At 43.7% G+C, this 25,807-nt stretch overlaps 1 long non-coding RNA gene across 1 annotated transcript in view; it reads right to left on the bottom strand.

The window, feature by feature from the left end:
- Positions 1 to 25,807, bottom strand: part of LOC307181231 — a 526,820-nt gene that overhangs the window by 27,156 nt on the left and 473,857 nt on the right. The window contains exon 2 of the long non-coding RNA XR_013826185.1: positions 7,601 to 7,682. This is a non-coding gene — a long non-coding RNA (uncharacterized lncRNA). The remainder of the gene's footprint in view (positions 1 to 7,600; positions 7,683 to 25,807) is intronic.

Raw genomic sequence — 25,807 nt, 5'->3', positions numbered from 1 at the left:
GACAAGAGCTACTCCTTGCTCAACGAAATGGACTCAACACCGCATATTAAACGCCTAAGAATGTACCTGACTAGTAAGTATCTTAAAACCTATGGATTGCTATGTCTCCGAAAGAGAATCAAGCATGTGAACAGGGGCATAAACGCAGCAGTGATAGGATTGGAGAGGTTCGGTGAGCAAATGAAGACCCTTTGAAGTCATATTGCATGGTACCCATTACACGGGTCTTAACTCTCCAGGTTTAAGGTATTCTTCCTTCAGCTAAAACATGCATGTGGAACCCAAGTATGATCAACCATGTGAACGGGAGACGTGTTCAAATATGTCTCAGTTTTCCTCCCCTGGTACTCGGGTGCAACATTCCAGACGCTTTACTAACACTCTCCCCACTTGGAGAGTCAGCGCCTTTAACCTCCTGTTTGGCCCAGTTTGCAATTTCTGCGGAAGATGAACAGGAATAGCGAGAACCAATGAGAGGCTAGCTGGAGGTGTCTGGACGGGCAAATTTAACTCTCATTTCCCAACAGGAAGAGGAAATAACCAAAGGCTCAGCGTGCCGTACCGGAACCAGATTAGGGCCTGAAGCCATCCTGCGGTGTTGCGGCCACCTCAAAAGAAACCGAGTTGAAGAAAGGAGCTCAGGGGCACTATAATTCACAAACCTGCAGAGTTATAAATGACAGCTATCGTCCAAAAATAGACTGAAGTAAGGCTGCCAAGAGGACTTGAAAGCGGGGCAGAATTGCAGGAAACCGATTTCAGGAGGTAGACTGGAATTGCATTGAAAGCATAGGAAAAGAGGCAGAACGTCCACAATGATGCACTTGGCCAAAAAGGGCGTATGCGTTTTTTCCTGAATATATTCAGGAAAAAACGCATACGCCCTTTTTGGCCAACCAAGCAAGCTTGCAAAGGAAATCTGCACTACAATGAAGTCTCACTTCCCCCCGGTCAAAAGGGCCATCTGAAAAAAGTGTAAAATCCAGAAAGGCAGGACAGGCCATGGAGAACTGGGAGCCTTGTTATGCTGATGGGCGGGATGTAAATTGCCAACAACCACTCGGGAGAAGTGTATGGTGTTTCCTGAAACATCTAAAAAACAAAGCAACAGAACCTAGGGCACTTCCACTTATGGTCCTATAGCTTAGGGAAATTAAAATCAAAAAGACACAGCCACCCCAAAGTTTGGAACGGCTCTGTTTACAAGAACCTCGTTTACAGTACAAGTTCAACATTGCAGAAAGTGAAAAATGGATAAAGAAGTTGTGGTATTTACTTACAAAGCAATATCACTCAGCAATGAAATCTGTGTCATCAGGCCCTTAGCAGCACAATGAGTGGATTCAGGTATGATGATTCTAACTGAAATAAGTCACACAGAAAAAGAAACATCATAAGATATCAGTAATACACGGAATGTAAACTTGGCTACACAGGAACTGAATTACAGAACAGAACAGGGTCTCAAATTTAGAAAACCAACTTATTCTTGCTTAAGGGTAAAGGTGAGTTGGGGTGCTGCATAAAACCAGAGATTGAAATGAGCACAGATAAAGTTCCTTAAGCCAAATATGGAATAGACAAGAGCTACTCCTTGCTCAACGAAATGGACTCAACACCCCATATTAAACGCCTAAGAATGTACCTGACTAGTAAGTATCTTAAAACCTATGGATTGCTATGTCTCCGAAAGAGAATCAAGCATGTGTACAGGGGCATAAACGCAGCAGTGATAGGACTGGAGAGGTTCGTGAGCAAATGAAGACCCTTTGAAGTCATATTGCATGGTACCCATTCCACGGGTTTCAACTACCCAGGTTTAAGGTATTCTTCCTTCAGCTAAAACATGCATGTGGAACCCAGAGTATGATCAACCATGTGATCGGGAGACGTGTTCAAATATGTCTCAGTTTTCGTACCCTGGTACTCGGGTGCAACATTCCAGACGCTTTACTAACACTCTCCCGACTTGGAGAGTCAGTCCCTTTAACCTCCTGTTTGGCCCAGTTTGCAATTTCTACGGATGATGAACAGGAATAGCGAGAAGCAATGAGAGACTAGCTGGAGGTGTCTGGACGGGCAAATTTAACTCTCATTTCCCACCAGGAAGAGGAATTAACCAAAGGCTCAGCGTGCCGTGCCAGAACCAGATTAGGGCCTGAAGCCATCCTGCGGTGTTGTGGCCACCTCAAAAGAAACCGAGTTGAAGAAAGGAGCTCAGGGGCACTGTAATTCACAAACCTGCAGAGTTATAAATGACAGCTATCGTCCAAAAATAGACTGAAGTAAGGCTGCCAAGAGGACTTGAAAGCGGGGCAGAATTGCAGGAAACCGATTTCAGGAGGTAGACTGGAATTGCATTGAAAGCATAGGAAAAGAGGCAGAACGTCCACAATGATGCACTTGGCCAAAAAGGGCGTATGCGTTTTTTCCTGAATATATTCAGGAAAAAAACGCATACGCCCTTTTTGGCCAACCAAGCAAGCTTGCAAAGGAAATCTGCACTACAATGAAGTCTCACTTCCCCCCGGTCAAAAGGGCCATCTGAAAAAAGTGTAAAATCCAGAAAGGCAGGACAGGCCATGGAGAACTGGGAGCCTTGTTATGCTGATGGGCGGGATGTAAATTGCCAACAACCACTCGGGAGAAGTGTATGGTGTTTCCTGAAACATCTAAAAAACAAAGCAACAGAGCCTAGGGCACTTCCACTTATGGTCCTATAGCTTAGGGAATTTAAAATCAAAAAGACACAGCCACCCCAAAGTTTGGAACGGCTCTGTTTACAAGAACCTCGTTTACAGTACAAGTTCAACATCGCAGAAAGTGAAAAATGGATAAAGAAGTTGTGGTATTTACTTACAAAGCAATATCACTCAGCAATGAAATCTGTGTCATCAGGCCCTTAGCAGCACAATGAGTGGATTCAGGTATGATGATTCTAACTGAAATAAGTCACACAGAAAAAGAAATATCATAAGATATCAGTAATACACGGAATGTAAACTTGGCTACACAGGAACTGAATTACAGAACAGAACAGGGTCTCAAATTTAGAAAACCAACTTATTCTTGCTTAAGGGTAAAGGTGAGTTGGGGTGCTGCATAAAACCAGAGATTGAAATGAGCACAGATAAAGTTCCTTAAGCCAAATATGGAATAGACAAGAGCTACTCCTTGCTCAACGAAATGGACTCAACACCGCATATTAAACACCTAAGAATGTACCTGACTAGTAAGTATCTTAAAACCTATGGATTGCTATGTCTCCGAAAGAGAATCAAGCATGTGTACAGGGGCGTAAACGCAGCAGTGATAAGATTGGAAAGGTTCGGTGAGCAAATGAAGACCCTTTGAAGTCATATTGCATGGTACCCATTCCACGGGTTTCAACTACCCAGGTTTTACGTATTCTTCCTTCAGCTAAAACATGCATGTGGAACCCAGAGTATGATCAACCATGTGATCGTGAGACGTGTTCAAATATGTCTCAGTTTTCGTACCCTGGTACTCGGGTGCAACATTCCAGATGCTTTACTAACACTCTCCCGACTTGGAGAGTCAGTCCCTTTAACCTCCTGTTTGGCCCAGTTTCCAATTTCTGCGGAAGATGAACAGGAATAGCGAGAACCAATGAGAGACTAGCTGGAGGTGTCTGGACGGGCAAATTTAACTCTCATTTCCCACCAGGAAGAGGAATTAACCAAAGGCTCAGCGTGCCGTGCCGGAACCAGATTAGGGCCTGAAGCCATCCTGCGGTGTTGCGGCCAGGTCACAAGAAAGCGAGTTGAAGAAAGGAGCTCAGGGGCACTGTAATTCACAAACCTGCAGAGTTATAAATGACAGCTATCGTCCAAAAATATACTGAAGTAAGGCTGCCAAGAGGACTTGAAAGCGGGGCAGAATTGCAGGAAACCGATTTCAGGAGGTAGACTGGAATTGCATTGAAAGCATAGGAAAAGAGGCAGAACGTCCACAATGATGCACTTGGTCAAAAAGGGCGTATGCGTTTTTTCCTGAATATATTCAGGAAAAAACGCATACGCCCTTTTTGGCCAACCAAGCAAGCTTGCAAAGGAAATCTGCAGTACAGTGAAGTCTCATTGCTCCCCGGTCAAAAGGGCCATCTGAAAAAAGTGTAAAATCCAGAAAGGCAGGACAGGCCATGGAGAACTGGGAGCCTTGTTATGCTGATGGGCGGGATGTAAATTGCTAACAGACACTGGGGAGAAGTGTATGGTGTTTCCTGAAACATCTAAAAAACAAAGCAACAGAGCCTAGGGCACTTCCACTTATGGTCCTATAGCTTAGGGAAATTAAAATCAAAAAGACACAGCCACCCCAAAGTTTGGGACGCCTCTGTTTACAAGAACCTCGTTTACCGTACAAGTTCAATATCACAGAAAGTGAAAAATGGATAAAGAACTTGTGGTACTTACGTACAATGCAGTATCACTGAGCAATGAAATCTATGTCATCAGGCCTGTAGCAGCATAATGAGTGGATTCAGGTACGATGATTCTAACTGAAATAAGTCACACAGAAAAAGAAACATCATAAGATATCAGTAATACACAGAATGTAAACTTGGCTACACAGGAACTGAATTACAGAACAGAACAGGTTCTCAAATTTAGAAAACAAACTTATGCTTACTTAAGGGGAAAGGTGAGTTGGGGTGCTGCATAAAACCAGAGATTGAAATGAGCACAGATAAAGTTCCTTAAGCCAAATATGGAATAGACAAGAGCTACTCCTTGCTCAACGAAATGGACTCAACACCCCATATTAAACGCCTAAGAATGTACCTGACTAGTAAGTATCTTAAAACCTATGGATTGCTATGTCTCCAAAAGAGAATCAAGCGTCTGTACAGGGGCATAAACGCAGCAGTGATAGGATTGGAGAGGTTCGGTGAGCAAATGAAGACCCTTTGAAGTCATATTGCATGGTACCCATTCCACGGGTCTCAACTCTCCAGGTTTAAGGTATTCTTCCTTCAGCTAAAACATGCATGTGGAACCCAGAGTATTATCAACCGTGTGATCGGGAGACGTGTTCAAATATGTCTCAGATTTCGTACCCTGGTACTCGGGTGCAACATTCCAGACGCTTTACTAACACTCTCCCCACTTGGAGAGTCAGTCCCTTTAACCTCCTGTTTGGCCCAATTTGCAATTTGTGCGGAAGATGAACAGGAATAGCGAGAACCAATGAGAGACTAGCTGGAGGTGTCTGGACGGGCAAATTTAACTCTCATTTCCCACCAGGAAGAGGAATTAACCAAAGGCTCAGCGTGCCGTGCCGGGACCAGATTAGGGCCTGAAGCCATCCTGCGGTGTTGCGGCCAGCTCACAAGAAAGCGAGTTGAAGAAAGGAGCTCAGGGGCACTGTAATTCACAAACCTGCAGAGTTATAAATGACAGCTATCATCCAAAAATATACTGAAGTAAGGCTGCCAAGAGGACTTGAAAGCGGGGAAGAATTGCAGGAAACAGATTTCAGAAGGTAGACTGGAATTGTATTGAAAGCATAGGAAAAGAGGCAGAACGTCCACAATGATGCACTTGGCCAAAAAGGGCGTATGTGTTTTTTCCTGAATATATTCAGGAAAAAACGCATACGCCCTTTTTGGCCAACCAAGCAAGCTTGCAAAGGAAATCTGCACTACAATGAAGTCTCACTTCCCCCCGGTCAAAAGGGCCATCTGAAAAAAGTGTAAAATCCAGAAAGGCAGGACAGGCCATGGAGAACTGGGAGCCTTATTATGCTGATGGGCGGGATGTGAATTGCCAACAGACACTCTGGAGAAGTGTATGGTGTTTCCTGAAACATCTAAAAAACTAAGCAACATAGCCTAGGGCACTTCCACTTATGATCCTATAGATTAGGGAAATTAAAATCAAAAAGACACAGCCACCCCAAAGTTTGGAATGGCTCTGTTTACAAGAACCTCGTTTACCTTACAAGTTCAACATCGCAGAAAGTGAAAAATGGATAAAGAAGTTGTGGTATTTACTTACAAAGCAATATCACTCAGCAATGAAATCTATGTCATCAGGCCCTTAACAGCACAATGAGTGGATTCAGGTATGATGATTCTAACTGAAAGAAGTCACACAGAAAAAGAAACATCATAAGATATCAGTAATACACGGAATGTAAACTTGGCTACACAGGAACTGAATTACAGAACAAAACAGGGTCTCAAATTTAGAAAACCAACTTATGCTTGCTTAAGGGGAAAGGTGAGTTGGGGTGCTGCATAAAACCAGAGATTGAAATGAGCACACATAAAGTTCCTTAAGCCAAATATGGAATAGACAAGAGCTACTCCTTGCTCAACGAAATGGACTCAACACCCCATATTAAACGCCTAAGAATGTACCTGACTAGTAAGTATCTTAAAACCTATGGATTGCTATGTCTCCGAAAGAGAATCAAGCATGTGTACAGGGGCATAATCGCAGCATTGATAGGATTGGAGAGGTTCGGTGAGCAAATGAAGACCCTTTGAAGTCATATTGCATGGTACCCATTCCACGGGTTTCAACTACCCAGGTTTAAGTTATTCTTCCTTCAGCTAAAACATGCATGTGGAACCCAGAGTATGATCAACCATGTGATCGGGAGACATGTTCAAATATGTCTCAGTTTTCGTACCCTGGTACTCGGGTGCAACATTCCAGACGCTTTACTAACACTCTCCCGACGTGGAGAGTCAGTCCCTTTAACCTCCTGTTTGGCCCAGTTTGCAATTTCTGCGGAAGATGAACAGGAATAGGGAGAACCAATGAGAGACTAGCTGGAGGTGTCTGGATGGGCAAATTTAACTCTCATTTCCCAACAGGAAGAGGAATTAACCAAAGGCTCAGCGTGCCGTGCCGGAACCAGATTAGGGCCTGAAGCCATCCTGCGGTGTTGCGGCCAGGTCACAAGAAAGCGAGTGGAAGAAAGGAGCTCAGGGGCACTGTTATTCACAAACCTGCAGAGTTATAAATGACAGCTATCGTCCAAAAATATACTGAAGTAAGGCTGCCAAGAGGACTTGAAAGCGGGGCAGAATTGCAGGAAACCGATTTCAGGAGGTAGACTGGAATTGCATTGAAAGCATAGGAAAAGAGGCAGAACATCCACAATGATGCACTTGGCCAAAAAGGGCGTATGCGTTTTTTCCTGAATATATTCAGGAAAAAACGCATACGCGCTTTTTGCCCAACCAAGCAAACTTGCAAAGGAAATCTTCACTACAATGAAGTCTCACTTCCCCCCGGTCAAAAGGGCCATCTGAAAAAAGTGTAAAATCCAGAAAGGCAGGACAGGCCATGGAGAACTGGGAGCCTTGTCATGCTGATGGGCGGGATGTAAATTGCCAACAGACACTCGGGAGAAGTGTATGGTGTTTCCTGAAACATCTAAAAAACAAAGCAACAGAGCCTAGGGCACTTCCACTTATGGTCCTATAGCTCAGGGAATTTAAAATCAAAAAGACACAGCTGCCCCAAAGTTTGGGACGCCTCTGTTTACAAGAACCTCGTTTACAGTACAAGTTCAACATCGCAGAAAGTGAAAAATGGATAAAGAAGTTGTGGTATTTACTTACAAAGCAATATCACTCAGCAATGAAATCTATGTCATCAGGCCCTTAGCAGCATAATGAGTGGATTCAGGTATGATGATTCTAACTGAAATAAGTCACACAGAAAAAGAAACATCATAAGTTATCAGTAATACACGGAATGTAAACTTGGCTACACAGGAACTGAATTACAGAACAGAACAGGGTCTCAAATTTAGAAAACCAACTTATGCTTGCTTAAAGGTAAAGGTGAGTTGGGGTGCTGTATAAAACCAGAGATTGAAATGAGCACAGATAAAGTTCCTTAAGCCAAATATGGAATACACAAGAGCTACTCCTTTCTCAACGAAATGGACTCAACACCCCATATTAAACGCCTAAGAATGTACCTGACTAGTAAGTATCTTAAAACCTATGGATTGCTATGTCTCTGAAAGAGAATCAAGCATGTGTACAGGGGCATAAACGCAGCAGTGATAGGATTGGAGAGGTTCGGTGAGCAAATGAAGACCCTTTGAAGTCATATTGCATGATACTCATTCCACGGGTTTCAACAACCCAGGTTTAAGGTATTCTTCCTTCAGCTAAAACATGCATGTGGAACCTAGAGTATGATCAACCATGTGATCGGGAGACGTGTTCAAATATGTCTCAGTTTTCGTACCCTGGTACTCGGGTGCAACATTCCAGACGCTTTACTAACACTCTCCCCACTTGGAGAGTCAGCGTCTTTAACCTCCTGTTTGGCCCAGTTTGCAATTTCTGCGGAAGATGAACAGGAATAGGGACAACCAATGAGAGACTAGCTGGAGGTGTCTGGACGGGCAAATTTAACTCTCATTTCCCACCAGGAAGAGGAATTAACGAAAGGCTCAGCGTGCCGTGCCGGGACCAGATTAGGGCCTGAAGCCATCCTGCGGTGTTGCGGCCAGCTCACAAGAAAGCGAGTTGAAGAAAGGAGCTCAGGGGCACTGTAATTCACAAACCTGCAGAGTTATAAATGACAGCTATCGTCCAAAAATATACTGAAGTAAGGCTGCCAAGAGGACTTGAAAGCGGGGAAGAATTGCAGGAAACAGATTTCAGGAGGTAGACTGGAATTGTATTGAAAGCATAGGAAAAGAGGCAGAACGTCCACAATGATGAACTTGGCCAAAAAGGGCGTATGCGTTTTTTCCTGAATATATTCAGGAAAAAACGCATACGCCCTTTTTGGCCAACCAAGCAAGCTTGCAAAGGAAATCTGCACTACAATGAAGTCTCACTTCCCCCCGGTCAAAAGGGCCATCTGAAAAAAGTGTAAAATCCAGAAAGGCAGGACAGGCCATGGAGAACTGGCAGCGTTGTTATGCTGATGGGCGGGATGTAAATTGCCAACAGACACTCCGGAGAAGTGTATGGTGTTTCCTGAAACATCTAAAAAACTAAGCAACATAGCCTAGGGCACTTCCACTTATGATCCTATAGATTAGGGAAATTAACATCAAAAAGTCACAGCCACCCCAAAGTTTGGAATGGCTCTGTTTACAAGAACCTCGTTTACCGTACAAGTTCAACATCGCAGAAAGTGAAAAATGGATAAAGAAGTTGTGGTATTTACTTACAAAGCAATATCACTCAGCAATGAAATCTATGTCATCAGGCCCTTAACAGCACAATGAGTGGATTCAGGTATGATGATTCTAACTGAAATAAGTCACACAGAAAAAGAAATATCATAAAATATCAGTAATACACGGAATGTAAACTTGGCTACACAGGAACTGAATTACAGAACAGAACAGGGTCTCAAATTTAGAAAACCAACTTATGCTTGCTTAAGGGGAAAGGTGAGTTGGGGTGCTGCATAAAACCAGAGATTGAAATGAGCACACATAAAGTTCCTTAAGCCAAATATGGAATAGACAAGAGCTACTCCTTGCTCAACGAAATGGACTCAACACCGCATATTAAACGTCTAATAATGTACCTGACTAGTAAGTATCTTAAAACCTATGGATTGCTATGTCTCCGAAAGAGAATCAAGCATGTGTACAGGGGCATAATCGCAGCAGTGATAGGATTGGAGAGGTTCGGTGAGCAAATGAAGACCCTTTGAAGTCATATTGCATGGTACCCATTCCACGGGTTTCAACTACCCAGGTTTAAGTTATTCTTCCTTCAGCTAAAACATGCATGTGGAACCCAGAGTATGATCAACCATGTGATCAGGAGACATGTTCAAATATGTCTCAGTTTTCGTACCCTGGTACTCGGGTGCAGCATTCCAGACGCTTTACTAACACTCTCCCGACTTGGAGAGTCAGTCCCTTTAACCTCCTGTTTGGCCCAGTTTGCAATTTCTGCGGAAGATGAACAGGAATAGGGAGAACCAATGAGAAACTAGCTGGAGGTGTTTGGACGGGCAAATTTAACTTTCATTTCCCACCAGGAAGAGGAAATAACCAAAGGCTCAGTGTGCCGTGCCGGAACCAGATTAGGGCCTGAAGCCATCCTGCGGTGTTGCGGCCAGGTCACAAGAAAGCGAGTTGAAGAAAGGAGCTCAGGGGCACTGTAATTCACAAACCTGCAGAGTTATAAATGACAGCTATCGTCCAAAAATATACTGAAGTAAGGCTGCCAAGAGGACTTGAAAGCGGGGCAGAATTGCAGGAAACCGATTTCAGGAGGTAGACTGGAATTGCATTGAAAGCATAGGAAAAGAGGCAGAACGTCCACAATGATGCACTTGGCCAAAAAGGGCGTATGCGTTTTTTCCTGAATATATTCAGGAAAAAACGCATACGCCCTTTTTGGCCAACCAAGCAAGCTTGCAAAGGAAATCTGCACTACAATGAAGTCTAACTTCCACCCTGTCAAAAGGGCCATCTGAAAAAAGTGTAAAATCCAGAAAGGCAGGACAGGCCATGGAGAACTGGGAGCCTTGTTATGCTGATGGGCGGGATGTAAATTGCCAACAGACACTCGGGAGAAGTGTATGGTGTTTCCTGAAACATCTATAAAACAAAGCAACAGAGCCTAGGGCACTTCCACTTATGGTCCTATAGCTTAGGAAAGTAAAATCAAAAAGACACAGCCACCCCAAAGTTTGGAACGGCTCTGTTTACAAGAACCTCGTTTACAGTACAAGTTCAACATCGCAGAATGTGAAAAATGGATAAAGAAGTTGTGGTATTTACTTACAAAGCAATATCACTCAGCAATGAAATCTATGTCATCATGCCCTTAGCAGCACAATGACTGGATTCAGGTATGATGATTCTAACTGAAATAAGTCACACAGAAAAGGAAACATCATAAGATATCAGTAATACACGGAATGTAAACTTGGCTACACAGGAACTGAATTACAGAACAGAACAGGGTCTCAAATTTAGAAAACCAACTTATGCTTGCTTAAGGGGAAAGGTGAGTTGGGGTGCTGCATAAAACCAGAGATTGAAATGAGCACAGATAAAGTTCCTTAAGCCAAATATGGAATAGACAAGAGCTACTCCTTGCTCAACGAAATGGACTCAACACCGCATATTAAACGCCTAAGAATGTACCTGACTAGTAAGTATCTTAAAACCTATGGATTGCTATGTCTCCGAAAGAGAATCAAGCGTGTGTACAGGGGCATAAACGCAGCAGTGATAGGATTGGAGAGGTTCGGTGAGCAAATGAAGACCCTTTGAAGTCATATTGCATGGTACCCATTCCACGGGTTTCAACTACCCAGGTTTAAGGTATTCTTCCTTCAGCTAAAACATGCATGTGGAACCTAGAGTATGATCAACCATGTGATCGGGAGACGTGTTCAAATATGTCTCAGTTTTCGTACCCTGGTACTCAGGTGCAACATTCCAGACGCTTTACTAACACTCTCCCGACTTGGAGAGTCAGTCCCTTTAACCTCCTGTTTGGCCCAGTTTGCAATTTCTGCGGAAGATGAACAGGAATAGGGAGAAACAATGAGAGGCTAGCTGGAGGTGTCTGGATGCCAAATTTAACTCTCATTTCCCACCAGGAAGAGGAAATAACCAAAGGCTCAGCGTGATGTGCCAGAACCAGATTAGGGCCTGAAGCCATCCTGCGGTGTTGCGGCCAAGTCACAAGAAAGCGAGTTGAAGAAAGGAGCTCAGGGGCACTGTAATTCACAAACCTGCAGAGTTATAAATGACAGCTATAGTCCAAAAATATACTGATGTAAGGCTGCCAAGAGAACTTGAAAGCGGGGCAGAATTGCAGGAAACCGATTTCAGGAGGTAGACTGGAATTGCATTGAAAGCATAGGAAAAGAGGCAGAACGTCCACAATGATGCACTTGGCCAAAAAGGGCGTATGCGTTTTTTCCTGAATATATTCAGGAAAAAACGCATACGCCCTTTTTGGCCAACCAAGCAAGCTTGCAAAGGAAATCTGCACTACAATGAAGTCTAACTTCCACCCTGTCAAAAGGGCCATCTGAAAAAAGTGTAAAATCCAGAAAGGCAGGACAGGCCATGGAGAACTGGGAGCCTTGTTATGCTGATGGGCGGGATGTAAATTGCCAACAGACACTCGGGAGAAGTGTATGGTGTTTCCTGAAACATCTATAAAACAAAGCAACAGAGCCTAGGGCACTTCCACTTATGGTCCTATAGCTTAGGAAAGTAAAATCAAAAAGACACAGCCACCCCAAAGTTTGGAACGGCTCTGTTTACAAGAACCTCGTTTACAGTACAAGTTCAACATCGCAGAATGTGAAAAATGGATAAAGAAGTTGTGGTATTTACTTACAAAGCAATATCACTCAGCAATGAAATCTATGTCATCATGCCCTTAGCAGCACAATGACTGGATTCAGGTATGATGATTCTAACTGAAATAAGTCACACAGAAAAGGAAACATCATAAGATATCAGTAATACACGGAATGTAAACTTGGCTACACAGGAACTGAATTACAGAACAGAACAGGGTCTCAAATTTAGAAAACCAACTTATGCTTGCTTAAGGGGAAAGGTGAGTTGGGGTGCTGCATAAAACCAGAGATTGAAATGAGCACAGATAAAGTTCCTTAAGCCAAATATGGAATAGACAAGAGCTACTCCTTGCTCAACGAAATGGACTCAACACCGCATATTAAACGCCTAAGAATGTACCTGACTAGTAAGTATCTTAAAACCTATGGATTGCTATGTCTCCGAAAGAGAATCAAGCGTGTGTACAGGGGCATAAACGCAGCAGTGATAGGATTGGAGAGGTTCGGTGAGCAAATGAAGACCCTTTGAAGTCATATTGCATGGTACCCATTCCACGGGTTTCAACTACCCAGGTTTAAGGTATTCTTCCTTCAGCTAAAACATGCATGTGGAACCTAGAGTATGATCAACCATGTGATCGGGAGACGTGTTCAAATATGTCTCAGTTTTCGTACCCTGGTACTCAGGTGCAACATTCCAGACGCTTTACTAACACTCTCCCGACTTGGAGAGTCAGTCCCTTTAACCTCCTGTTTGGCCCAGTTTGCAATTTCTGCGGAAGATGAACAGGAATAGGGAGAAACAATGAGAGGCTAGCTGGAGGTGTCTGGATGCCAAATTTAACTCTCATTTCCCACCAGGAAGAGGAAATAACCAAAGGCTCAGCGTGATGTGCCAGAACCAGATTAGGGCCTGAAGCCATCCTGCGGTGTTGCGGCCAAGTCACAAGAAAGCGAGTTGAAGAAAGGAGCTCAGGGGCACTGTAATTCACAAACCTGCAGAGTTATAAATGACAGCTATAGTCCAAAAATATACTGATGTAAGGCTGCCAAGAGAACTTGAAAGCGGGGCAGAATTGCAGGAAACCGATTTCAGGAGGTAGACTGGAATTGCATTGAAAGCATAGGAAAAGAGGCAGAACGTCCACAATGATGCACTTGGCCAAAAAGTGCTTATGCGTTTTTTCCTGAATATATTCAGGAAAAAACGCATACGCCCTTTTTGGCCAACCAAGCAAGCTTGCAAAGGAAATCTGCACTACAATGAAGTCTCACTTCCCCCCGGTCAAAAGGGCCATCTGAAAAAAGTGTAAAATCCAGAAAGGCAGGACAGGCCATGGAGAACTGGGAGCCTTGTTATGCTGATGGGCGGGATGTAAATTGCCAACAGACACTCAGGAGAAGTGTATGGTGTTTCCTGAAACATCTAAAAAACAAAGCAACAGAGCCTAGGGCACTTCCACTTATGGTCCTATAGCTTAGGGAAATTAAAATCAAAAAGACACAGCCACCCCAAAGTTTGGGACGCCTCTGTTTACAAGAACCTTGTTTACCGTACAAGTTCAATATTACAGAAAGTGAAAAATGGATAAAGAACTTGTGGTACTTACGTACAATGCAGTATCACTCAGCAATGAAATCTATGTCATCAGGCCCATAGCAGCATAATGAGTGGATTCAGGTACGATGATTCTAACTGAAATAAGTCACACAGAAAAAGAAACATCATAAGATATCACTAATACACGGAATGTAAACTTGGCTACAGAGGAACTGAATTCCAAAACAGAACAGGATCTCAAATTTAGAAAACCAACTTATGCTTGCTTAAGGGTAAAGGTGAGTTGGGGTGCTGCATAAAACCAGAGATTGAAATGAGCACAGATAAAGTTCCTTAAGCCAAATATGGAATAGACAAGAGCTACTCCTTGCTCCACGAAATGGACTCAACACCCCATATTAAACGCCTAAGAATGTACCTGACTAGTAAGTATCTTAAAACCTATGGATTGCTATGTCTCCGAAAAAGAATCAAGCGTGTGTACAGGGGCATAAACGCAGCAGTGATAGGATTGGAGAGGTTTGGTGAGCAAATGAAGACCCTTTGAAATCATATTGCATGGTATCCATTCCACGGGTCTCAACTCTCCAGGTTTAAGGTATTCTTCCTTCAGCTAAAACATGCATGTGGAACCCAGAGTATGATCAACCGTGTGATCGGGAGACGTGTTCAAATATGTCTCAGTTTTCCTCCCCTTGTACTCGGGTGCAACATTCCAGACGCTTTACTAACACTCTCCCCACTTGGAGAGTCAGCGCCTTTAACCTCCTGTTTGGCCCAGTTTGCAATTTCTGCGGAAGATGAACAGGAAGAGCGAGAACCAATGAGAGACTAGCTGGAGGTGTCTGGACGGGCAAATTTAACTCTCATTTCCCACCAGGAAGAGGAAATAACCAAAGGCTCAGCGTGCTGTGCCAGAACCAGATTAGGGCCTGAAGCCATCCTGCGGTGTTGCGGCCAGCTCAAAAGAAAGCGAGTTGAAGAAAGGAGCTCAGGGGCACTGTAATTCACAAACCTGCAGAGTTAGAAATGACAGCTATCGTCCAAAAATACACTGAAGTAAGGCTGCCAAAAGGACTTGAAAGCGGGGCAGAATTGCAGGAAACCGATTTCAGGAGGTAGACTGGAATTGCATTGAAAGCATAGGAAAAGAGGCAGAACGTCCACAATGATGCACTTGGCCAAAAAGGGCGTATGCGTTTTTTCCTGAATATATTCAGGAAAAAACGCATACGCCCTTTTTGGCCAACCAAGCAAGCTTGCAAAGGAAATCTGTACTACAATGAAGTCTCACTTCCCCCCGGTCAAAAGGGCCATCTTAAAAAAGTGTAAAATCCAGAAAGGCAGGAGAGGCCATGGAGAACTGGGAGCCTTGTTATGCTGATGGGCGGGATGTAAGTTGCCAACAGACACTGGGGAGAAGTGTATGGCCTTTCCTGAAACATCTAAAAAACAAAGCAACAGAGCCTAGGGCAATTCCACTTATGGTCCTATAGCTTAGGGAAATTAAAATCAAAAAGACACAGCCACCCCAAAGTTTGGGACGCCTCTGTTTACAAGAACCTCGTTTACCGTACAAGTTCAATATCACAGAAAGTGAAAAATGGATAAAGAACTTGTGGTACTTACGTACAATGCAGTATCACTCAGCAATGAAATCTATGTCATCAGGCCCGTAGCAGCATAATGAGTGGATTCAGGTACGATGATTCTAACTGAAATAAGTCACACAGAAAAAGAAACATCATAAGATATCACTAATACACGGAATGTAAACTTGGCTACACAGGAACTGAATTCGAAAACAGAAAAGGGTCTCAAATTTAGAAAACCAACTTATGCTTGCTTAAGGGGAAAGGTGAGTTGGGGTGCTGCATGAAACCAGAGATTGAAATGAGCACAGATAAAGTTCCTTAAGCCAAATATGGAATAGACAAGAGCTACTCCTTGTTCAATGAAATGGACTCAACACCCCATATTAAACGCCTAAGAATGTACCTGACTAGTAAGTATCTTAAAACCTATGGATTGCTATGTCTCCAAAAGAGAATCAAGCGTGTGTACAGGGACATAAACGCAGCAGTGATAGGATTGGAGAGGTTCGGTGAGCAAATGAAGACCCTTTTAAGTCATATTGCATGGTACCCATTCCACGGGTTTCAACTACCCAGGTTTAAGGTATTCTTCCTTCAGCTAATACATGCATGTGGAACCTAGAGTATGATCAACCATGTGATCGGGAGATGTGTTCAAATATGTCTCAGTTTTCATACCCTGGTACTCGGGTGCAACATTCCAGACGCTTTACTAACACTCTCCCGACTTGGAGAGTCAGTCCCTTTAACCTCCTGTTTGGCCCAGTTTGCAATTTCTGCGGAAGATGAACAGGAATAGCGAGAACCAATGAGAGACTAGCTGGAGGTGTCTGGACGGGCAAATTTAACTCTCATTTCCCACCAGGAAGAGGACTTAACCAAAGGCTCAGCATGCCGTTCCGGAACCAGATTAGGGCCTGAAGCCATCCTGCGGTGTTGCGGCCAGCTCACAAGAAAGCGAGTTGAAGAAAGGAGCTCAGGGGCACTGTAATTCACAAACCTGCAGAGTTATAAATGACAGCTATCGTCCAAAAATATACTGAAGTAAGGCTGCCAAGGGGACTTGAAAGCGGGGAAGAATTGCAGGAAACAGATTTCAGGAGGTAGACTGGAATTGCATTGAAAGCATAGGAAAAGAGGCAGAACGTCCACAATGATGCACTTGGCCAAAAAGGGCGTATGCGTTTTTTCCTGAATATATTCAGGAAAAAACGCATACGCCCTTTTTGGCCAACCAAGCAAGCTTGCAAAGGAAATCTGCACTACAATGAAGTCTCACTTCCCCCCGGTCAAAAGGGCCATCTTAAAAAAGTGTAAAATCCAGAAAGGCAGGACAGGCCATGGAGAACTGGGAGCCTTGTTATGCTGATGGGCGGGATGTAAGTTGCCAACAGACACTGGGGAGAAGTGTATGGCCTTTCCTGAAACATCTAAAAAACAAAGCAACAGAGCCTAGGGCAATTCCACTTATGGTCCTATAGCTTAGGGAAATTAAAATCAAAAAGACACAGCCACCCCAAAGTTTGGGACGCCTCTGTTTACAAGAACCTCGTTTACCGTACAAGTTCAATATCACAGAAAGTGAAAAATGGATAAAGAACTTGTGGTACTTACGTACAATGCAGTATCACTCAGCAATGAAATCTATGTCATCAGGCCCGTAGCAGCATAATGAGTGGATTCAGGTACGATGATTCTAACTGAAATAAGTCACACAGAAAAAGAAACATCATAAGATATCACTAATACACGGAATGTAAACTTGGCTACACAGGAACTGAATTCCAAAACAGAACAGGGTCTCAAATTTAGAAAACCAACTTATGCTTGCTTAAGGGGAAAGGTGAGTTCGGGTGGTGCATAAAACCAGAGATTGAAATGAGCACAGATAAAGTTCCTTAAGCCAAATATGGAATAGACAAGAGCTACTCCTTGCTCAATGAAATGGACTCAACACCGCATATTAAACGCCTAAGAATGTACCTGACTAGTAAGTATCTTAAAACCTATGGATTGCTATGTCTCCAAAAGAGAATCAAGCGTGTGTACAGGGGCATAAACGCAGCAGTGATAGGATTGGAGAGGTTCGGTGAGCAAATGAAGACCCTTTGAAGTCATATTGCATGGTACCCATTCCACGGGTTTCAACTACCCAGGTTTAAGGTACTCTTCCTTCAGCTAAAACATGCATGTGGAACCTAGAGTATGATCAACCATGTGATCGGGAGACGTGTTCAAATATGTCTCAGTTTTCGTACCCTGGTACTCGGTTGCAACATTCCAGACGCTTTACTAACACTCTCCCAACTTGGAGAGTCAGTCCCTTTAACCTCCTGTTTGGCCCAGTTTGCAATTTCTGCGGAAGATGAACAGGAATAGCGAGAACCAATGAGAGACTAGCTGGAGGTGTCTGGACGGGCAAATTTAACTCCCATTTCCCACCAGGAAGAGGAATTAACCAAAGGCTCAGCCTGCCGTGCCGGAACCAGAGTAGGGCCTGATGCCATCCTGCGGTGTTGCGGCCAGCTCACAAGAAAGCGAGTTGAAGAAAGGAGCTCAGGGGCACTGTAATTCACAAACCTGCAGAGTTATAAATGACAGCTATCGTCCAAAAATATACTGAAGTAAGGCTGCCAAGAGGACTTGAAAGCGGGGCAGAATTGCAGGAAACCGATTTCAGGAGGTAGACTGGAATTGCATTGAAAGCATAGGAAAAGAGGCAGAACGTCCACAATGATGCACTTGGCCAAAAAGGGCGTATGCGTTTTTTCCTGAATATATTCAGGAAAAAACGCATACGCCCTTTTTGGCCAACCAAGCAAGCTTGCAAAGGAAATCTGCACTACAATGAAGTCTCACTTCCCCCCGGTCAAAAGGGCCATCTGAAAAAAGTGTAAAATCCAGAAAGGCAGGACAGGCCATGGAGAACTGGGAGCCTTGTTATGCTGATGGGCGGGATGTAAATTGCCAACAGACACTGGGGAGAAGTGTATGGTGTTTCCTGAAACAACTAAAAAACAAAGCAACAGAGCCTAGGGCACTTCCACTTATGGTCCTATAGCTTAGGGAAATTAAAATCAAAAAGACACAGCCACCCCAAAGTTTGGGACGCCTCTGTTTACAAGAACCTCGTTTACAGTACAAGTTCAACATCGCAGAAAGTGAAAAATGGGTAAAGAAGTTGTGGTATTTACTTGCAAAGCAATATCACTCAGCAATGAAATCTATGTCATCAGGCCCTTAGCAGCACAATGAGTGGATTCAGGTATGATGATTCTAACTGAAATAAGTCACACAGAAAAAGAAACATCATAAGATATCAGTAATACACGGAATGTAAACTTGGCTACACAGGAACTGAATTACAGAACAGAAGAGGGTCTCAAATTTAGAAAACCAACTTATGCTTGCTTAAGGGTAAAGGTGAGTTGGGGTGCTGCATAAAACCAGAGATTGAAATGAGCACAGATAAAGTTCCTTAAGCCAAATATGGAATAGACAAGAGCTACTCCTTGCTCAACGAAGTGGACTCAACACCGCATATTAAACGCCTAAGAATGTACCTGACTAGTAAGTATCTTAAAACCTATGGATTGCTATGTCTCCGAAAGAGAATTAAGCATGTGTACAGGGGTATAAACGCAGCAGTGATAGGATTGGAGAGGTTCGGTGAGCAAATGAAGACCCTTTGAAGTCATATTAAACGGTACCCATTACACGGGTCTCAACTCTCCAGGTTTAAGGTATTCTTCCTTCAGCTAAAACATGCATGTGGAACCCAGAGTATGATCAACCGTGTGAACGGGAGACGTGTTAAAATACGTCTCAGTTTTCCTCCCCTGGTACTCGGGTGCAACATTCCAGACGCTTTACTAACACCCTCCCCACTTGGAGAGTCTGCGCCTTTAACCTCCTGTTTGGCCCAGTTTGCAATTCCTGCGGAAGATGAACAGGAATAGGGAGAACCAATGAGAGACTAGCTGGAGGTGTCTGGACGGGCAAATTTAACTCTCATTTCCCACCAGGAAGAGGAAATAACCAAAGGCTCAGCGTGCTGTGCCGGAACCATATTAGGGCCTGAAGCCATCCTGCGGTGTTGCGGCCAGCTCAAAAGAAAGCGAGTTGAAGACAGGGGCTCAGGGGCACTGTAATTCACAAACCTGCAGAGTTATAAATGACAGCTATCGTCCAAAAATAGACTGAAGTAAGGCTGCCAAGAGGACTTGAAAGCGGGGCAGAATTGCAGGAAACCGATTTCAGGAGGTAGACTGGAATTGCATTGAAAGCATAGGAAAAGAGGCAGAACGTCCACAATGATGCACTTGGCCAAAAAGAGCGTATGCATTTTTCCTGAATATATTCAGGAAAAAACGCATACGCCCTTTTTGGCCAACCAAGCAAGCTTGCAAAGGAAATCTGCACTACAATGAAGTCTCACTTCCCCCCGGTCAAAAGGGCCATCTGAAAAAAGTGTAAAATCCAGAAAGGCAGGACAGGCCATGGAGAACTGGGAGCCTTGTTATGCTGATGGGCGGGATGTAAATTGCCAACAGACACTGGGGAGAAGTGTATGGTGTTTCCTGAAACAACTAAAAAACAAAGCAACAGAGCCTAGGGCACTTCCACTTATGGTCCTATAGCTTAGGGAAATTAAAATCAAAAAGACACAGCCACCCCAAAGTTTGGGACGCCTCTGTTTACAAGAACCTCGTTTACAGTACAAGTTCAACATCGCAGAAAGTGAAAAATGGGTAAAGAAGTTGTGGTATTTACTTGCAAAGCAATATCACTCAGCAATGAAATCTATGTCATCAGGCCCTTAGCAGCACAATGAGTGGATTCAGGTATGATGATTCTAACTGAAATAAGTCACACAGAAAAAGAAACATCATAAGATATCAGTAATACACGGAATGTAAACTTGGCTACACAGGAACTGAATTACAGAACAGAAGAGGGTCTCAAATTTAGAAAACCAACTTATGCTTGCTTAAGGGTAAAGGTGAGTTGGGGTGCTGCATAAAACCAGAGATTGAAATGAGCACAGATAAAGTTCCTTAAGCCAAATATGGAATAGACAAGAGCTACTCCTTGCTCAACGAAGTGGACTCAACACCGCATATTAAACGCCTAAGAATGTACCTGACTAGTAAGTATCTTAAAACCTATGGATTGCTATGTCTCCGAAAGAGAATTAAGCATGTGTACAGGGGTATAAACGCAGCAGTGATAGGATTGGAGAGGTTCGGTGAGCAAATGAAGACCCTTTGAAGTCATATTAAACGGTACCCATTACACGGGTCTCAACTCTCCAGGTTTAAGGTATTCTTCCTTCAGCTAAAACATGCATGTGGAACCCAGAGTATGATCAACCGTGTGAACGGGAGACGTGTTAAAATACGTCTCAGTTTTCCTCCCCTGGTACTCGGGTGCAACATTCCAGACGCTTTACTAACACCCTCCCCACTTGGAGAGTCTGCGCCTTTAACCTCCTGTTTGGCCCAGTTTGCAATTCCTGCGGAAGATGAACAGGAATAGGGAGAACCAATGAGAGACTAGCTGGAGGTGTCTGGACGGGCAAATTTAACTCTCATTTCCCACCAGGAAGAGGAAATAACCAAAGGCTCAGCGTGCTGTGCCGGAACCATATTAGGGCCTGAAGCCATCCTGCGGTGTTGCGGCCAGCTCAAAAGAAAGCGAGTTGAAGACAGGGGCTCAGGGGCACTGTAATTCACAAACCTGCAGAGTTATAAATGACAGCTATCGTCCAAAAATAGACTGAAGTAAGGCTGCCAAGAGGACTTGAAAGCGGGGCAGAATTGCAGGAAACCGATTTCAGGAGGTAGACTGGAATTGCATTGAAAGCATAGGAAAAGAGGCAGAACGTCCACAATGATGCACTTGGCCAAAAAGAGCGTATGCATTTTTCCTGAATATATTCAGGAAAAAACGCATACGCCCTTTTTGGCCAACCAAGCAAGCTTGCAAAGGAAATCTGCACTACAATGAAGTCTCACTTCCCCCCGGTAAAAAGAGCCATCTGAAAAAAGTGTAAAATCCAGAAAGGCAGGACAGGCCATGGAGAACTGGGAGCCTTGTTATGCTGATGGGCGGGATGTAAATTGCCAACAGACACTCGGGAGAAGTGTATGGTGTTTCCTGAAACATCTAAGAAACAAAGCAACAGAGCCTAGGGCACTTCCACTTATGGTCCTATAGCTTAGGGAAATTAAAATCAAAAAGACACAGCCACCCGAAAGTTTGGGACGCCTCTGTTTACAAGAACCTCGTTTACCGTACAAGTTCAATATCACAGAAAGTGAAAAATGGATAAAGAACTTGTGGTACTTACGTACAATGCAGTATCACTCAGCAATGAAATCTATGTCATCAGGCCCGTAGCAGCATAATGAGTGGATTCAGGTACGATGATTCTAACTGAAATAAGTCACACAGAAAAAGAAACATCATAAGATATCAGTAATACACGGAATGTAAACTTGGCTACACAGGAACTGAATTACAGTACAGAACAGGGTCTCAAATTTAGAAAACCAACTTATGCTTGCTTAAGGGGAAAGGTGAGTTGGGGTGCTGCATAAAACCAGAGATTGAAATGAGCACAGATAAAGTTCCTTAAGCCAAATATGGAATAGACAAGAGCTACTCCTTGCTCAACGAAATGGACTCAACACCGCATATTAAACGCCTAAGAATGTACCTGACTAGTAAGTATCTTAAAACCTATGGATTGCTATGTCTCCGAAAGAGAATCTAGCATGTGTACAGGGGCATAAACGCAGCAGTGATAGGATTGGAGAGGTTCGGTGAACAAATGAAGACCCTTTGAAGTCATATTGCATGGTACCCATTCCACGGGTTTCCACTACCCAGGTTTAAGGTATTCTTCCTTCAGCTAAAACATGCATGTGGAACCTAGAGTATGATCAACCATGTGATCGGGAGACGTGTTCAAATATGTCTCAGTTTTCATACCCTGGTACTCGGGTGCAACATTCCAGATGCTTTACTAACACTGTACCCACTTGGAGAGTCAGTCCCTTTAACCTCCTGTTTGGCCCAGTTTGCAATTTCTGCGGAAGATGAACAGGAATAGCGAGAACCAATGAGAGACTAGCTGGAGGTGTGTGGACGGGCAAATTTAACTCACATTTCCCACCAGGAAGAGGAATTAACCAAAGGCTCAGCGTGCCGTGCCAGAACCAGATTAGGGCCTGAAGCCATCCTGCAGTGTTGCGGCCAGCTCAAAAGAAAGCGAGTTGAAGAAAGGAGCTCAGGGGCACTGTAATTCACTAACCTGCAGAGTTATAAATGACAGCTATCGTCCAAAAATATACTGAAGTAAGGCTGCCAATAGGACTTGAAAGCGGGGCAGAATTGCAGGAAACTGATTTCAGGAGGTAGACTGGAATTGCATTGAAAGCATAGGAAAAGAGGCAGAACGTCCACAATGATGCGCTTGGCCAAAAAGTGCGTATGCGTTTTTTCCTGAATATATTCAGGAAAAAACGCATACACCCTTTTTGGCCAACCAAGCAAGCTTGCAAAGGAAATCTGCACTACAATGAAGTCTCAATTCCCCTCGGTCAAAAGGGCCATCTGAAAAAAGTGTAAAATCCAGAATGCCAGGACAGGCCATGGAGAACAGGGAGCCTTGTTATGCTGATGGGCGGGATGTAAATTGCCAACAGATACTCGGGAGAAGTGTATGGTGTTTCCTGAAACATCTAAAAAACAAAACAACAGAGCCTAGGGCACTTCCACTTATGGTCCTATAGCTTAGGGAAATTAAAATCAAAAAGACACAGCCACCCCAAAGTTTGGGACGCCTCTGTTTACAAGAACCTCGTTTACCGTACAAGTTCAACATCGCAGAAAGTGAAAAATGGATAAAGAAGTTGTGGTATTTACTTACAAAGCAATATCACTCAGCAATGAAATCTATGTCATCAGGCCCTTAGCAGCACAATGAGTGGATTCAGGTATGATGATTCTAACTGAAATAAGTCACGCAGAAAAAGAAACATCATAAGATATCTGTAATACACGGAATGTAAACTTGGCTACACAGGAACTGAATTACAGAACAGAACAGGGTCTCAAATTTAAAAAACCAACTTATGCTTGCTTAAGGGGAAAGGTGAGTTGGGGTGCTGCATAATACCAGAGATTGAAATGAGCACAGATAAAGTTCCTTAAGCCAAATAGACAAGAGCTACTCCTTGCTCAACGAAATGGACTCAACACCCCATATTAAACGCCTAAGAATGTACCTGACTAGTAAGTATCTTAAAACCTATGGATTGCTATGTCACCGAAAGAGAATCAAGCATGTGTACAGGGGCATAAACGTAGCAGTGATAGATTTGGAGAGGTTCGGTGAGCAAATGAATACCCTTTGAAGACATATTGCATGGTACCCATTCCACGGGTCTCAACTCTCCAGGTTTAAGGTATTCTTCCTTCAGCTAAAACATGCATGTGGAACCCGGAGTATGATCAATCATGTGAACGGGAGACGTGTTCAAATATGTCTCAGTTTTCCTCCCCTGGTACTCGGGTGCAACATTCCAGACGCTTTACTAACACTCTCCCCACTTGGAGAGTCAGCGCCTTTAACCTCCTGTTTGGCCCAGTTTGCAATTTCTGCGGAAGATGAACAGGAATAGGGAGAACCAATGAGAGACTAGCTGGAGGTGTCTGGACGGGCAAATTTAACTCTCATTTCCCACCAGGAAGAGGAATTAACCAAAGGCTCAGCATGCCGTGCCGGAACCAGATTAGGGCCTGAAGCCATCCTGCGGTGTTGCGGCCAGCTCACAAGAAAGCGAGTTGAAGAAAGGAGCTCAGGGGCACTGTAATTCACAAACCTGCAGAGTTATAAATGACAGCTATCGTCCAAAAATATACTGAAGTAAGGCTGCCAAGAGGACTTGAAAGCGGGGCAGAATTGCAGGAAACCGATTTCAGGAGGTAGACTGGAATTGCATTGAAAGCATAGGAAAACAGGCAGAGCGTCCACAATGATGCACTTGGCCAAAAAGGGCGTATGCGTTTTTTCCTGAATATATTCAGGAAAAAACGCATACGCCCTTTTTGGCCAACCAAGCAAGCTTGCAAAGGAAATCTGCACTACAATGAAGTCTCACTTCCCCCCGGTCAAAAGGGCAATCTGAAAAAAGTGTAAAATCCAGAAAGGCAGGACAGGCCATGGAGAACTGGGAGCCTTGTTATGCTGATGGGCGGGATGTAAATTGCCAACAGACACTCGGGAGAAGTGTATGGTGTTTCCTGAAACATCTAAGAAACAAAGCAACAGAGCCTAGGGCACTTCCACTTATGGTCCTATAGCTTAGGGAAATTAAAATCAAAAAGACACAGCCACCCCAAAGTTTGGGACGCCTCTGTTTACAAGAACCTCGTTTACCGTACAAGTTCAATATCACAGAAAGTGAAAAATGGATAAAGAACTTGTGGTACTTACGTACAATGCAGTATCACTCAGCAATGAAATCTATGTCATCAGGCCCGTAGCAGCATAATGAGTGGATTCAGGTACGATGATTCTAACTGAAATAAGTCACACAGAAAAAGAAACATCATAAGATATCAGTAATACACGGAATGTAAACTTGGCTACACAGGAACTGAATAACAGAACAGAACAGGGTCTCAAATTTAGAAAACCAACTTATGCTTGCTTAAGGGGAAAGGTGAGTTGGGGTGCTGCATAAAACCAGAGATTGAAATGAGCACAGATAAAGTTCCTTAAGCCAAATATGGAATAGACAAGAGCTACTCCTTGCTCAACGAAATGGACTCAACACCGCATATTAAACGCCTAAGAATGTACCTGACTAGTAAGTATCTTAAAACCTATGGATTGCTATGTCTCCGAAAGAGAATCTAGCATGTGTACAGGGGCATAAACGCAGCAGTGATAGGATTGGAGAGGTTCGGTGAACAAATGAAGACCCTTTGAAGTCATATTGCATGGTACCCATTCCACGGGTTTCCACTACCCAGGTTTAAGGTATTCTTCCTTCAGCTAAAACATGCATGTGGAACCTAGAGTATGATCAACCATGTGATCGGGAGACGTGTTCAAATATGTCTCAGTTTTCATACCCTGGTATTCGGGTGCAACATTCCAGATGCTTTACTAACACTCTCCCCACTTAAAGAGTCAGCGCCTTTAACCTCCGGTTTGGCCCAATTTGCAATTTCTGCGGAAGATGAACAGGAATAGGGAGAACCAATGAGAGACTAGCTGGAGGTGTCTGGACGGGCAAATTTAACTCTCATTTCCCACCAGGAAGAGGAAATAA

The sequence above is a fragment of the Stenella coeruleoalba genome (genome assembly GCF_951394435.1).
Source record: "Stenella coeruleoalba genome assembly, contig: scaffold_64, whole genome shotgun sequence".
Taxonomy (NCBI): domain Eukaryota; kingdom Metazoa; phylum Chordata; class Mammalia; order Artiodactyla; family Delphinidae; genus Stenella; species Stenella coeruleoalba.
Note: the sequence above shows the minus strand (reverse complement) of the source record. Positions and strands in the feature narration are given on the sequence as shown.